Source organism: Alligator sinensis, unplaced genomic scaffold, assembly GCF_000455745.1.
Source record: "Alligator sinensis unplaced genomic scaffold, ASM45574v1 scaffold385_1, whole genome shotgun sequence".
Taxonomy (NCBI): Eukaryota; Metazoa; Chordata; order Crocodylia; family Alligatoridae; genus Alligator; species Alligator sinensis.
In genome coordinates this window covers 500,220-517,153 of record NW_005842535.1, presented here as the reverse complement: position 1 = coordinate 517,153, position 16,934 = coordinate 500,220, and the positions used below count along the sequence as shown (strand labels likewise).

Sequence of the window (16,934 nt, the reverse complement as noted above, 5' to 3'; positions counted from 1 at the left end):
CCGCTCTTGATGCAGTAAAAACGTTGAGCCTCTTTCAACTAGACTCCTGGTTTCCTCTGCTTCCCAGTCAAGCATTACATTTTGCCATAAAACAATTAAGTTTATGTTCCCAGCTTTTAATTGCAAAACTAACAGACCCCAGCACAATATAAAGAAGCAATTAGCTACTTACAGAAGGACTTTTTTGTCACAATGTCCATTATAACAGCCAAACTGCATTTGACCAATAAAAACTGTATGTAATGGTTGGTTGTATCACACTGTTATTTTTTCAGGTAGACATGTTAGCGTGAAGTCAAGTAGAAGCCAGGATAGATTTGCATCTAGTAGATTAACCAAAAGAGAAATATATACATATATTTGTGGTCCTAGTGGCTTTTCCCCTCTACTCTTATCATCATCACTTTACATTAACCTTGTGTGCTTTGTTCTCATTTTATTTTCTGCATCTGCTCCCTCTGCAATCTATTATTGGTCTCTTGGGTTAACCTCACAGAGCTGTATTATGTATGCATGAAATCAGAGGGCCAGTGACTGATGTTAGAATGGCAGTCTTCTTCAATGAGATGCAAGTGACTACTACTTGGTGGGATTATTTCTTCCTTTTGACAAATCTGCCATACCAATGGAGATGATTTACTGTTTGTGCAGTGAAGAGTGCCAGGCTGTAAATCTCAATGCTAGATATGTCCAATTATTCATTTCCTAGAGAATTTTTCTGCTTATAAATGAAACCCAGGTTCCTTGAAATGGGAAGAGCAAAAGGGAGAACCATTCACAACTTGTCTTGCTCATGTTTGCTTCCTCTAACTTTAGAACATTTGGTTTCTTATTCAACTATGCACTTATTGTCATGTGCTATAGCTGGATCCTCAGTTCCTTGCAGCAGGGGATTTTTGGCAATATAAAATAAAATATAAAAGATGTTTAAGCAATACTTATCTTGCAATGCATTTGGAACATATTTCTCTTAAACTGTTGATATAATTGAACTCTACAAATTGGAGTAAATTAATGAAGGCAGTCATTTGATAGTTGATGCCATGTGATAATAGCATGTTGCTCTTAGAATGAAAAGGGTTGCAACTATATTCATCCGATCTTCCAATTAGATTTAATTATTAGTTGTACCAGGCTAAACTTATTTTATTTACTATTGCCTGAGTAGTCTCCCTCTCTTGCCTATAATTTCAGCCTTTACATTTTATTTGAATAGATGTTATAATTTGGCATGTGCTTCCTAACCCTGAAAGCACCTACATTTCTGAAGTGCCCATGCTTTTACCTCTGGGCATATATATAACCACTAAGTCTTGATGCTGCTGATCAGCTCAGTGCTTAAACCGCAGTAAGACTCACAGACAAGGTTTTTTTTTATCTATCTTGGCTACAGGATATAATCAGTAGATATTCTCAAAACACATCTACCAGATTAGGTTGTGCACAAAACACCACCAAGAGAAATTCACTTTCTTCCCCTTCTCTCCATTAGTGCACTGGTTAAAGTAGTGTAAGAGTTCCTTTACTATAGGGGATTATGAGTAGGCAATAGGAGAGACTGCAAAATTGCCTGTTCATAATCCCTTACTAGATGGGGTTATGAACAGGCAATTTTGCAGTCTCTCCCATTGAAGCTATTCTTCTGTGTGTACATACATATTTGGGGGGCCAGAGAGAGAAAGCAAGAGTGTGACTATACCCTGCCTCTGAATACAATCGTGTGGGATGTAGGAGGTCACATTCAAATCCCTATTGCCAAAGCATATATAATAATTTATTCAAAGTGAAACTGTTTCAGCTGGAGAGACTGTAAGCACTCTACCTCAGTGCACTATATAGTCCAGTCAACAGGGTATAATTTTGAGAAGCAGGAGGCCTGGTTTCAAGTCTCCCTTCTAAATTAGTAAAATGGAGGGAGTTTAATCTGGGTCTCTCACGTCCCTAAACACTAGATTATTGAGTAAAATGGCAACACCATGTCCTGGCTATTCTTTATACAATACAAGGCTGACCTGCTTTGGGCCTGTGCTGGGAGAAGGATCTCCCAGTCCTGGCCCCTCAACCGCAGGACTCAGGCTTGGAGATAAGGATCTCCCAGCACCAGCCCCATAACTGCAGAGCTGGAGCTGGGAAGTAAGGATCTCCTAACCGGGGTTCCATGACTGCAGGGGTTGGGTTGGATTGGGAGATACGGATCTTCCAGTGCCAGTCCTGTGACTGTGGAGCTGATACTGGAAGATAAGGATCTTCCAACCTGGACCACACAGTTGTGGAGATGGCGCTGGGAGATAAAGATACCCCAACACCAGCCCTGCGACTGCGGTATTTGGACTGGGAGATAAGGATCTCCCAGCCTCGGCCCCACAGTGTGAAGCAGGGGCTGGGAGCTCCATGCAGCTGAGGCAGGGGGACATTGTCCCTGCCTGGGCTCCGGTGGCAGAGCTTGCTTTGGCATCAGGCAGCTCCTGAGGGTAGGGAGCAATCTCCCATTCCCTGTTCCCCAGTTGACCAGGAGCAAATTTGCTCCTGGTCAAGTGTGCACACATGCCCTACTGCACAGTTACTAATCACAAGTAAATTTGCCACTTGCATCTGTAAGTAGCAAATTTACTCATGATTAGAGCCAATTACCCACAGTAAGCGTCTGCATGTTTAGATGCAGACGCTTACTGTGCAGTAATTAGCTGTACTGTGCAGTAAAGCATCTCATATAGATACACCCTGTGTCTAAATGTGCACCCCTATTAGGATGCACAAAACTAATAAACTCCACAGTAGGTTAGAAGTCCTAACCTGCTGTGGAGTTTTTTGTGCGCAGCAGCACACGTGTAGACGCTGCCCCAGCTGGCTAGCTGGCAGGCATCCCCCATGCTAAAGTACCTTTGTACCCCAATTAGCCCCTCTGCAGCATGCGGAGTTCTGACAAAGTAGGCCTGGGTTGGCAACCTGACCCCCCATGTTCCATACCAGCCCAGGCTGCTCTGACAAAGCTCCAAGTGCTGCACATGAATTAACTTAGGAACAATATGCTCTGGAGTTTTTTTGCTTTGGGCACACATTCAAATGGCACACGTGAGAGCAAAAAACTCCAGAGCTATAAGCTCTAGTGTTTATTCATGTGCATTAATCACACATGTAGACACGCCCACTGGCTAGGAAACAGGGGAACAGTTAGAGGGGGGTGCCTGGGGTGATTGCTTTTGGCCACCATTGCTTGGGGACTACTTGAACATTCGAGTCCTTGTTCCTAGCAGACCATGCCCTTCCTGCAACAGGACATACTCCCTCAGATTGCATCCTGATGAGTGCACCCATGTGATTTGTGGTGCATGTGCACCTGTTTGCCATGTTGCTAATTTACAGTGCTCTGAGAGCCTGGTGTAAAACAAAAACAAAACGAACAAAAAACCGTGCTGCTAAAAAAAGTGGCATGGTGCACATGGCAGCAGTGTGCACCACCAAAAGGGAGGCCAGAGCCACACTCTGGCTGACCGCCAGGCTCTAAGTGGTCAGCTCAGCACTGCTGGGTGTGTATGGGGACAAATAGCACCAGCACAAATATGTCCCGCTGCTATTTGTCCTGCAGGAATGTGTGCCCCTGCACATGAGCGCTTGTCAGGATGTACCCTCAGAGGGCATGTTCATTAGAGGAGCATACCCCCCCTCACCATACACTTCATCTAGGAAGGCATGCCTTCCTGCAGGAAGGAAGCCAATTAAAGCAGGGGAACCTCAATATTTTGTCCCACCTTTTTGGAAATCTGTGTATCCCCCTGCTTGGAATTCATGTTTTTTGTGATACTTTAATTAGTTAATCAGTGTAGATTCTATGCAAGTATAAATTCAAACAAGCATTGTCTGAATGTCCTGTGCTTTCACTGGAGACTTTCTTGCCTTTCTTAGCATGTACAGTGCACCCTATTCCCACCCCTCCTCTAGCCTCTGCACTAGGGGGATAAAGGGCAATGCACACTCCCTTCTCCTCAGTTCTTCTTATCCACCTGGCTAGAGACAGAGTTTCAAGTAGCTACTGGTTTGATCCTTAGGAAGAACTCAGTCCTGTACTCTTTGTACTCCCCAGTACCTTTACTGTCCTGGGAAGCATAAGACAAGAGCTTCCTTCTCCTTTTTATCTTCTTCCTTCAGGGAGCCCGTTCATCGGTACCAACTCTCCTCCCAATGCCTTTTTGTGACAGTGCCATGGGAGATGCCATTTTTGAATTTTTGGTGGTGCTTCCTTTCTCTTACCTCAGGACAAAATTGTTTTGTTTATTTGAATGCAGCCAGAAGTAAAGTGACTCAAACCATAGGTGTGGTAAGAGTGCTGCCATGCTGGCCAACACTGAATATACTTGGAACATAAAGTAAAACTATGCATTAATTGGCATAAGTAGATTCAACAAAATAAAAAGCTTAGATTCTAATGGGCACATTCGATACATTCACATTGCTCACATCTTTCCCCCTTCTTAAATGACAGTGACATATCGCAGTAAACCTGTGAAGTGGCTTGCAATTCCTTTCTGGGTAGCATCTATCAGTTTGAGTGCTTCCCTGAAGATATGCTGCATCTACTACTATGTCAGGTTCATGTTTCTGTTTCTGTCCTTGGTAGTGTGTGCAGTGTCTGCCACTCCATTGAACGCAGTTCTGAGGAGATGGCCTGCCATCATCTACGTCAAATTCAGATGCCCCCTTCTCATTGGTTATAGGTTGTTCAGAATCATTAGATAATGGCTGGTTAGCATTGCTACTTTAGGCAGAACACTACTGGTTGTCACTGTAGGTTGCAAATCCAGTGGGATGACAACATGTGGGGCTCCAACTATTTATTACTCCTGTACTTTGCTCACCATCACTTCTGTATCTCTCAGTTGGTAATTATGGCAGTGTCAATGATATTAGGGCCTTATTATACATTAATTTCATATGACTCCTGGAGCTCTTAACTCCTGGATTGTCCATGCATTAACACCTGAAACTAGTTTTAAGCACACTCTAAGCAGTTTAAATTTATGCCAATCTAGGGCAGATTCATCTCTGATCCATGCTACTCCGCTTGTATTACATTAATGTGTGACCACTCCCCACAGATGAACAACCCAAGCTGCTGTTCTTCAGCAACTCCAGATGCAGTGTCCTATCTCCCACGCTCCTGCTCTGTGTGGACAAACTTTCCACCCTCTGAACTCTACTTCCCAGGGTTTGGTTTAGGCACTAAGACAACACCCCCTCCCAGCCCTGGTGATGTGCCCTTCCCACACCAAAAACCTGCAGAGTACATGCCAGCTAGCCAAGTCACAGGGCACAGGCAGGTCTGGTTGTGGGATCTAGAGGGGCGCAGGGGAAACAAAGTAAGGGGGCTGGATCGGGTCGTGGGGCAGGGGCAGTAGCTCTCCCAAAAGTACCTTCCCTTACTGCTCCTACCGTCTGGTCACCCCAGGAATCATGACCAGTACCCTTCATACGACAATTTATTAAAACATGAGACTTTTTTAAATTGACTTCTTTTTTATTTTATTTATTTTATCTTTGTTTTATCCTTCAGTGGCTGATTTCCTTCATTTCATCATCTATCCCCCACCTCCATTTTCTTTCCACTCCCATGTCATTACCCATCCACATCCCTTTAACTCTCTGCCTCCCCACTTCATGTTCTTACAGTCCCTCCCCCCAGCCCATCTCTCACATACCCCCTAGAGCAGGAATAAAAGGTTATCCTGGCTCTCTAGCCCTGTATGGCAACTCACAGTTGTAGCTCCTAATCAGGCCCCTGTTTGCCAGCCCTCTAGTGGCAAGTCACAGCTGTGCAGGTGAGGGACAGCCAGAGAAGGTTTTTAGCCTTATGATGTTACTGGTACAAATATGAGCTAGCATTAATACTGATCAACATTTGAGTAGCTCAAAGTGCACCATGCAACAAGGCACCACATGCACTACATACCACAAGGACACTCACAACTGCAGGCTGCCATTTATCGAGAACCCAGTAATCAAGTGTCAGTACTTGTTGACCTACTTGTAGCTGCTGAGGAACACCTGTTCCCCTTGTCATTGCCTGACTTACCTGGAAATTGTGAACATGCTGCTCCAAGTCTAGTTTTAATAAATGCAACCATGGTTTGAGATTCTGGCCCATGAACAGCAGCACTGGTATCTCATTCATTGTGGCATGTACCATATTTCATTATGTTAGTAAGAAGCCTGCCATCTTCTGTGCTGACCCTCCCTCTTTCATGGACAATAAGACATTTTTTAAAGACTGTACAAAACATTCAGCCAGTCTGTTTGTGGCTGGATGGTATAGTGTAGAAGCAATATGTCAAATACCATTTTTCTTCAAGAGCCTTTGAAAATCATCTAAGGTGAACTGAGGGCCAGTCAGGTACAATTTGTATTGCTAATCCCATTCGTGAAAACAGATTTAGCAATTTTTCTACCGTCTGTACTGCTGTAATGGCTTTCATACAGAAAATTTGTGGCCATTTGGAGTGGGCATTCATTAGCACTAGGTACATCATTTCTAAAATGCCTTCAAGACACATTTGGATGTCTATCTTGCTGGGATCCTATGATTCCTGTTGACTTCCTGCCCCTGGGGCAGGGGGCTGGATTCAATGATCCTTCGGTGTCCATTCCAGCCTGAATGTCTATGAAAAATTGTCCTAAAAAATCAATATGAAACTGTTGCCAGGGAATGGATAGCCATCCCAAGGCTGTAATGGCAAAGCTTTGGACATATTCTGTACCTCTTGGCATCCCATGGTTTCTTTAACTAGGTGTTATATTTATTGGTACCCAGCCACCATATAAAGCTTCCAGCTCATCCCTTCATTTTTACAACTCCTATATGACCTATATGTAGCTCTTCTAAAACTCTTGTGTGCAATTTACTGGTTATAACAACACAAATCCCTTGCATGACACATCCTTGATATATAGTAAGCTCATCTTTGCTTCCATAAAAGAGGTGTTAAATTATTTTTTCCATATATTTCAACCTCTCAGGGTACCATTATGGGGTCTTTCTTGGTTTCTTGCTGAAACTTACTACAGATCACTGGGGCATACTCCATCTAAATAAGTTAATAATTTTAGTAGAATCTCTTTCTATTGCAGGAGGTTCTTTCACAGATAATTGAGAGAGCCCATCAGTATTTCCATGTGCCTTTGTTCTTTTGTATTCAATATCATAAAAAGAGAGCCTACCATTGCATATGTGCTCTACTTGTCATATACATACATACCTTTCCTCAGATGGAGACTGATGTTGGTGGTCTGTGACCAAAATAAACTTCTTTCCATATGGGTATAGGTTAAATTTCTTCACCTGTCACCCCTCCCCAACACCAGACTTAAAGATCTTTGTCTATCTGTGGATAATTCTTCTTTGCTACTATAAGTGATTAGGATGCAAATTTTATGGGCCACTCCCTGCCATTGGACATAGCGGGCACATCCCCATGAGCGGGAACATGCATTTACCCAGGCACAAATAGCAGCAGCATATATTTTTGCTGCTGCTACTTGTCCCTGTGCATGCCCCTGCATGCATGCTCTGGTGCATGGCAAATTGCCCTAGGTAGGGTAGTGGAGGCTGGGGCCAGCACCTGGGCTGGCCCTAGCAACCTTCCTTGGGGCTTGGGGGCTCCAGGGCTGCAGCAGTAGTAATATGGGTGCACAGAACCTGGCCAGCAGCTGGAGCGTGGCTCTAGCAAGCCAGGCTCTGGTTTCAGGAAGCACACACTGTTGCTGCATGCACTAAACCGCCTTTTTATTTATTTTTGGTACCTTTTTTTTAGATACCAGGATTTCCTGGTATGTAATTTTGGATTAACATGCACTGCAATGCGAATGGATTAACATGTACTGCATGCGTTTTGTGGTGCCTCAAAAGGCTTTGAGGTGCTGCAAACTGCATGTTCCCATTCATGGGAATGTGGCTAGTGTATAACAGCCCCAATGCCATGTTAGGATGCATCTCGTGCAAACTGGATAGGCAACAGTGGGTTAAAATGAACAAGTGTCCTATCTGATGCAACCAGTCTCTTTGCCTCTAGGAAAGCATTTTGACACTCATGTGACCAAACCCATTTGTAGCAAAACAATTTAAAGGATACAATATTCTTGCTAGGTTGGTGCAAATATACCATAATAAATCCTAGAAACAATCTAAGTTGTGAAACATCTTTTGGCTTTGGGGCTTCCAGAACTGCTTTAATCTTCTCTGGAGATTTATGGTGCACAAGACCTACCATAACAAGTCCACAATAAGCAAATTACTTTGTGAAAAATGTGCATTTTGTGCTATTTCCTTATACCCCATAGTCTTCTGGAGATTCTAATATTCTCTTAAAACTTTTCAGATGATCTTCATTATTTTCACCAGTCACAATAATGTCATCCAGCTAACACTGTGTTCTGGAATGCCTTGTAACATTTGATCCATTGCTTATTGCCATATAGAAGGAGGAAAAGCAATGCCAAACATTAGCCTCTTGTATTTTTATAATCCTTGTAGATTGTTCACAGTAAAATAAGCCTTTGAATATTCTCCTGCTTCCATCTGTAGGCAAGCTTATGGTAAATCAGTTTGGCTAAATCTCTGTCTCACTGCTAACGTGTCAAAAATATATTCAATTCAAGGTAGGGGACATTTATTGACTTTCAGCACAGGGTTTATAGCAGGGGTAAGCAAAATGGTGGATCCAACCAATGGCCAGACTCAATTTCCCAGCAGCTCCTGCCTGCATCGCTGCAGCCAGTTACCATGGAGACCCCATCAGTGACAGTGCTGTGACAGCACAGGGCCAGGGTTTCCGTGGAGATCAGCCCCAGCATCACTGGCAGGTCTTAGAGCTGGGTGGAAAGCTGCTTGGCAGCTGGGGCTGGGATCTTGCATTGGTGACCATATGGTTCAGAGCCAGGTCAGATCCATGATCCACTGCCTGCATGCCCATGCTGGGAGCAAGTGGGCAGTGGATCACAACTGTGCCCCGGTTCCAGACCACACTGTCATCACTGCAAGATTCCAGATCTGGAGTAGCTCTGAGCGGTGCCACACGCCAGCTGCTGGGGCTGGTCTCCATGGAAACCCTGGCCCTGTGCTGCCATGGTGCCACTGCTACTGGGGTCTGTATAGAAATCCATGGAAATTGGGCTATTTACAGTTGGCACAACAGGAGTGCTCCACGCACTCCAGGCTACTTTTGAAAGTATGCTTTCCCTTCTGAGGCAGTCTAATTCAGCATCTACTTTTGCACATAGGCTGGAAGGAACTAGCTGAGCTTTGTGAAACTTGGCCTGTGCATCTTCATTTACTATTATCCTAGCTTTGATATTTTTTAAAGTTCCTATGCCTTCCATGAGCATTTTGGATGACTGGTTGAATACGCCTTCTAACTATTGTTCAAGTGTTTTTGCAAAGACCTTCAAAAGGGCCTGTGGCATCTTTACAGAATTCCAGCTCAGGGAAGTCGTTTTTAGCCACTCATGCCCCAGAGTGGGTCACCCTTTTTCAACAGCCTATAGATAAGAGGCACAACCTTTTCTCCTGGATCTGTCTTTAAAAACACTGGTATCTTCCTTCATGGGCAACTGGTGCATCCCGAGTCTTGGGCGGGGGCACCAGATCACTGACTGGGAGCGGGGCCCATGGCCAATCGCCAAGCCGGAAATCACCAGCAGCAAAACTGGAAGTGCACTTCCGCTGGCACTTCCAGTTCCACAGCTGGCATTTCCAGGGGGTGCACAGCCAATCTTGGGGGTGCACGTGCAGCCACGTGCATCCCCTATGCATCGCCAGCATCTTCCTTAATTTCAAATTTTACTTCCTTACTTTTAATTTTTTTTCATATTCTGAACATGAGATGACAGACACTGCAGAGGCTGTTTCCAACTCTGTTCTGAGCATTTTACCTACAACTTGGGATTGTAGCCAAATTTCTGGATTTTCACCCTTGTTCACGTTTATATAGACCCGGAATTAGCTATTCCCCTTTCTCCACCTGTGGCACTATGGCCTGTATCTATTACATATACATTATTTGGTCTCTTCCATATTTATCTTAGAAGAGCACATTGCCTGGATAATACCCCTTTTTATTGCAACTTCAGTAGTAGAGTTCCTTAGCTAGGGCATGGGACACTTTTCCACACTGATAGCACATACATAGCCACTGCATGCACTGAGTTTTCCAGTGCATGTTTAATAATTGGAATAAGCATTTATTCCTATTTACACCAGAACTCCTCCATGAATTCTAAAGCATCCTTTGCTGCAGTTTCCATAACTATTGCAATCCCAACAGCACATTTAAAGGTGAGGTCTTCCTCTGTTAAGAGCTTTTTTTTTTGTATGGCTTTATTAAGTGACTCATACACAGATCTATCTCTGAAGGCCTCATTAAGTCCATCCTTAAAAGTGCAATGTTCTGAAAAATTCTGTACTGTGGCACAAAAGAGGAAATGGATTGATCTTCAGGTTGACTCCTTTTATAGAACCTGAACTTTTCTGTATTGATCAATGGTTTAGGTGCCAGATACCCTTGGACAATTTTTACTATCTCTTTAACGTTTTGCTTACTGGCTTCTCTGGCATGATCAGGCTGTGCAGTAAACTATATATTTTTCCTCCTATCAAATTGAGTAATATAGCTACATGTTTTCATGGGGAAATCTCATTTACTTAAAGAAACTGCTCCAGCTGCTCTCTATATGTAGGTCAGTCTTCCAGGGCATTATGATAAGCTCCAGTTGTTCCAATATAGACACGCATTATGGTTCCAGCAGGTTTCAGGTACTCATAGCTAAAGCAGATCCTTTTGGCATATTTAATGCATGCCCAGAGTCAGCCTTAGGGAAAATGGAACCCTGGGTGAACTTGTATTTTGGTGTGCCCCCCCTGCCCCCCCCCCCCAAGTCAGCAGCGCTGCTGCAGACAAAGGCAGAGTCAGGTAGGCAGGGCGCAGGGTGCAGTCCATCAGGGAGCCAGAGCAGCATGGTGTAGCAGGCTGGCAGTACTGCTGCTCTGAGGCAACAAGGTGGATGGATGGGAGCAGGCAAAACCCCACCCACATGTGATCAGCTGGAAGTGGGGGGGTGGGCTGAGCTCTGCACCATTCCTCCTTCCTGGGATGGAGATTGGCCAGGGTGTAGCAGGGCAGGGGGAGAATGTTTCTGTAAGCACCAGCTGTTTTTGGTACCCCCCTGACCATGGTGTCATGGGTGGCTGCCCATGTTGTCCACCCCTAAGGCCAGCAGCATGACCAACTTGTGGGATCTCATCCTCAGTTGATCAGGTGTGTTGAGTGCCAGGAAGGAGAACACCTAGGAATCCTGAAGTGAAGAGAGGGAAGACAAGGGACAGAAAAGGCCCAGCAAGGGCTGGGATGCTCTACCCCTGCCCTTCTTCTAGAAATGGGGTTTGGTCCCCATTACACCATCTCCCCTTGTTTGGAAGGATATGCTCCAGAGCTCATGATCAGGGTCATTTCAGTTTCTCTCCATGTCACTGTGGCCATTAAATCTCTGGAACAGAAACCAAAGACTCAAGAGAATCTTTCTCTCCAGGTGCCACCTCCACCTAGTTGATACCCAACCCCAATATTTGTGTTTTGGAGACACTGAAGAGGAGGGTGGCAAGCATCCTAAGAATTTGACCAGAGCATATGTTGGCAAGATCACACTCCTGGGTTGTCATTCTGCATCCAGCAAATCTTACAAAATTGGTCTCTGTATCACTCTGGCTACAGGACTTTTTCCTCTTGAAGGAGGTATAGACCACTATGGAAGATCTGTCCTTCAAAGGTCTAGAATAGTTACCTCTTAAATAGATGAGACCCTACACACCTTAAAGATATAAGGTCTACCCTTCTCTCCTTTAGGCTATTTTCTCCCCCTTACAAATGCATGTTCAAATACCAATCATAAACTTCACAGAGGAATAGCTCTCTTTTGTCAGGGTTTGCCTATCAAGGCAAGTCAACCCTTGCCTGTAGGAGTCTTTTAGGAAGTGGCAGAGGTTCCTCACTAAGACACAAAGCTGTCTCACATTTCAACCTCATATTGCAATGCATAGATCTTATACCCTATGACAGGAAGTTTAACAGGGTGCTTGGGAGTCTGCGCATGCCACAGCCCTTGCCAGGCTGACTGTGCACCAGGCACACAAGGTAGATTACCTGGAGGCAGCTATACCTGGTTGAGAAGCACTGAGGTAAGTTGAGGTAGTACCAACAATGTGTTTCAACCTGGGGTGCCACCACATCCAAAAAAACTGGTAGTGGGATGCTGTGACTCAGAAAAGGTTGAGAACCACTGGGCTAGACAAATTCATGGATGATGGATCTATTTATAGGTATTAAACAGAACAGTCAGGGTTGTAGCCTCTGACATCTCTCAACCAATGATGGTGGATGCCAGGGAAGGTAATGAATAGGGTTAGATCACTCTAGGTACACCTTGTTCAATGCTTTCCCTCTAAAGCATCTACTACTGCCATTATTGGAGACAGACTGTTAGACCAAATGGACCATTGGTTTGACCCAGTATGGCACTTCTTGGGCGCATCTACACATAACAACCTACACCTCTACACATAATGTGCATTAAAGCATCACAAAAAACTGTGTACTTTTGCTAATACACATTAGAATAAGCTAGCACGCCCTTTTCTAGTACCTTACAATAGAGGTAATTGAATGTACATTAGTAAAAGTGCATTAATGAACATGTAGACATGCCCCTTATGTTGTTCTTAAGGGCTGTCATCCAGTTGCTCTTCCCCTATTGGGCTCTAGGTCTAAGCTCCATATATGTGGTCTCTGGTTTGGAATCATTCAGATGAGAGCATGTTTGTGGACTATTATTCACAGGTAAGAATATGAAATTACTAGTAACAAAATGTTTTGAGATGTATTGTCCACATGCACATTTCAATCCTACTTTCCTTCCCCTGTTTCTCAGTGCCAAGATAAGATTGGATTCTGCTGCTGAGAGATAACTGAGGAAAAAGAGGAAGTACAGCAACCCAGCAAGAAGAGGTGAAGCTAGGCTCCACTCTACACTACTGCTAAGGCAAAAGTCTCTGGTCAAAGTGTGAAGTATAAGACACCACAAGTGCTGACAATATCTCTCAGACAACTTCAGGTACTGGTAAATAACTTCTTTTTCAATAATTTACATCTTACATCTGCGGGAAAGTTATGCTAGTTGCTATGCTTCCTGTGGCATGGAGCATATTGCTATGTAGCAAAAATAAAAGGGAGGCAAAACTAATACTTTGCAAAGGCACCTGTATGAAGGAGTTCATTTCCTACTGTCTCAGCAAAGCAGTAGCCTATTACGGGTCAGGGGAACTGCACTCAGGTTCTGATTCTGAAATGAAAACTCATCCCTTTATGTTTTTATTATGAGCAGGCTCTGAGTTTGAATGATTTTTCCATATGCAAAAGGACTATGGCATCTGGTTTCACTTCCAGCAGCTGGCAGCTTGAAGTCTATATTTTGTGTGGTGCAGAGTAAAGGAAAAATAAAAGTATTGAATTGTTTGGCATTATCAAGGATTTCTGCTCCCCAGGACTTCTGCATAAAGAGATGGAAATTTTAGCTGCTAGAGCCAAGAAACACATAGAAGTGTATGACTTTATTACATTTTATCTCATTCTCCTACAAGCAGCACTGGAAATGTCAAAAGATCATCTATTATTTCATCATTTATAAAGAGTTTTTGTTTTTTAGCTGTAATTTTTTTGATGCATGGCTATGGGGAAGGGGAAGAAAATGGAACAAGGCTTGAGCAGTGCAAGGATGCAGTTTATCTGGCTGCACAACTACATGCATTTAAATTTTTCAGATTCCAGTTTTTAATTTAACAAATATAATTAAGGCTGGGGTAGGTACTTGGATTATTCATTTATTCCAGATGGAAAAAATAAATTGAATGCAAATTCTGTAATCAGACATGAAGTTCAGAGTGTCGGATGTGATGGGGAAGCAGCAGCACATTAATAGACCCACTTTCACTAAGCAGCACCCTAGTTTAGTGTCAGGGATTATTTGAATAATTGAGGTGCCATTTTATAAGAAATCTGATTGCTGATCTCTACTTAAGATGAAGCCTTAATTGTAATTCTCTATCAAGAACGAATAATCTATGTAACAGGGCACACTGGGAACGGGGGCAGTCTGCAGGTTTGTGCTTTTCTACTCTTGAATTTGGTTGTTCACTGGGTTCTATTGTTCTTGACAGGGTCCCCTAGAACATTGTTTCTCAACCTGTGGGTTGCAACCCAAAAGTGGGTCACAAGAATATATGAAAGGGCCATGAACAAACTTTAAAAAATCGATTCTCCTTTAAAGGAGAAAAAAGTGGGAAACTATGGCTTTTCCCTTGTTGGCTGGAAGAATTCCAGCTGCTGCTGCAGCTGCTGGGGGACCTGCTTGGCTTCTCCAGTGTCCCACTCACTCCAGGCAGCAGGTAGGGAAGTGGCAAGGGTGAGCTGGGTGGGAACTGCAGCTGGGTGAGGGCAGAGAGCATGGGGCTGGCCCTGGTGGCAGTGCATAGCCTGCACCCAGGCTGGAAGAGTTCCAGACTACAAGGGGCTGCTTGGGGATCCCCCTGCCCCACACACACCACCCCTGTACCACCCACTGGGGTGCTGGGGCCTGGAGGCAGCAGGCTGGGACTGAGGGACACTGGGTTGGGACTGGCTATTGATGTTTACATGTGGGTCCTGGTACAAAAAAGGTTGAGAACCACTGCCCTAGAATATGCAGAAATAACATGTGGTTTTTACCTTTTACTTCACATACTAGCCAGCAGGTCCCCAGGTAGGAAGAATCTGACCTGATACCAAGTATCTACCTTAGAGATAGATGCTTTCTGAATGTTATAGAAGACTTTGTACTGAAATGTATTATACAGCATTCTTGGACTTGCCTTTCTCTACCTTTTTCTTTCAGGTGCCAGCTGCAAACGTTATTTTAACAGTACAGTTATTGCACCATCTGTTTTTTAAAACTGCTTTAGTTAACCCTTTTCTAAATGTGCAGAAGGGCATATATACATGCCCTCTTGTAAATTACATTGGGGCTTACATACTTGAGAGAACATTGACTTTAACCTAAATAGGATCATATTTCATTGATCATTTTCTTTATAAAATAATTATTGATTTTACCTATTGGTTGCGGGGGCAGGATGTGGATGTGTGAGGTTTGTGGGATGTGAGGGAGGGTGAAAAGGTGTGGAAACCCCCACACATTTCTCCATATGGTGCACAGCCCTCACTATGGGCAGCAGCATCAGGCAGGGTTGCTCGCGCAGGCGCTGGTGCCCAGTGGCACATGGCTCCAGCCAGTGCTGCACATCCTAGTAAGGAGCGCAGCCAGCCTGGCCTGCCTGTATCATGGGAGCTCCATGCCGAGCACAGCACTTGCACAGCACTCCACTGCACAGCACTGGGGGAAGCCCTGTGCTGGAGCTGGCCGCTTTCCCCATCCTGTGCCACACAAGAAGTGGAGGGGACCCCACCCCTGCAGAGTTTTGGGACCTGCAGCAGGGAGCAGGGAAGGCAGCTGGTTCCAGCACGGGGCTTCCCCCAGTGCCGCACAAGTGTGGAAGCTGCACATGTGCCGCGCTGAGCCCCTGCAATAGAGGCAGGCTGGGCAGGCTGTGCTCCTTGCTTCCATGCGCAGCAGCGGCTGGGGCCGTGTGTTGCTGTGCACCAGCAACTGTGCCCGACTGACCCTGCCTGCTGCTGCTGCCCACAATGGGGGTGGTGTGCCATGGGGGGAATGTGTGGGAGTCCCCACACTCCCGCACCCTGCCCAACCCCCTAAGCTCTGGAGTGAGGTGTTTTAGACACACCTCTTTCCTTAACATTCTGTATCAGTTTGTTGAAGACAGTTCCCTGCATACTGAGTTGGTTGCCTAGTTTGCCATTCTGAGGTGCCTAATTCTCCCCCTATGGTATTTTGGGAACCTGTGTGCCTAAACAGAGCTCTGGATTCTACTCCAGGGAATGGGAATTCTATTTCATGTTACACTCCCAAATGGCAGTTCACCCGCTATGTATGCGATGTTTTTCGTACTTAAAGACTGTTTCCAATTCTGTGGTCCTTTCAGTAGGCCGTGAACTGGCTGGGTAGATATGTTGCTATAAGCATGCATACATTTTGTGTGTAGAGAGAGGTAGTTAGCTAGGTTGCTCTGAAGTCAAGCAAGAGTAGCACCTTAGAGACTAACTAATTCTAGAGGGTATACACTTCCGAAGGGACAGTCTACATCCTCAGATGCTATGAAGTGTGCATGTAAGTTGCAATATTGTGCCTGGCAAAACATCATAATGAATGAGAGTTAGAAGCTGGAGGAGGAGGAGGGAACCCACACATAAAAGTCTCTTATTACAAAAGAACTAATGTTCCTAATGCACACACGTGCTTTTGAATATGTTATTCGTTACCTGTATTTGAATCAGAAGAAAACCTCCCAATTACATCATCCACCACAGTAAGATTTCAAGAATTACATTTGAAAGATCACTTTCAGGATAAATATAGGCATTTTTTTAATTTCCTCATCTTTGCATATTAGTTTATCAAAATTAAATAACTTAAAATATATAACTTGCTTTCACCATATATACCATTTATTTCTCTTCTCATATGACTTTGCAAGATTGTGAAAACCAGGATGGTCATTTCCTCAGCTTCTGGTGCAGGCTTCTTAGAGTTGGTTAAAAAAGGTCATTTCTTTCTGAAAGATTTGATTTATTTTTTTATTTTCCAGTTTTTGTTTTTTAATGAAAAACAGAAATTATAGTCTCTAAGTGTAATCCTGCCTTCTGACTAAAAGTTTTACTTTACAGTCTACATACCCTTTAATTTTCCTTTCTTTCCATCCCCTCCTATATCTGGAGACAAATGGAAAA

The 16,934-nt window shown here is 44.2% G+C and overlaps 1 protein-coding gene across 2 annotated transcripts in view; it reads left to right on the top strand.

Annotated features, from left to right (window-relative positions):
* Window positions 1–16,934, top strand: part of LOC102386778 (homeobox protein PKNOX2) — an 836,464-nt gene that overhangs the window by 342,442 nt on the left and 477,088 nt on the right. For both annotated transcript variants that reach the window (XM_025213523.1, XM_014523785.2), the window contains one exon: window positions 12,967–13,149. The gene's annotated coding sequence lies outside the window, so the exon portion shown is untranslated. The remainder of the gene's footprint in view (window positions 1–12,966; window positions 13,150–16,934) is intronic.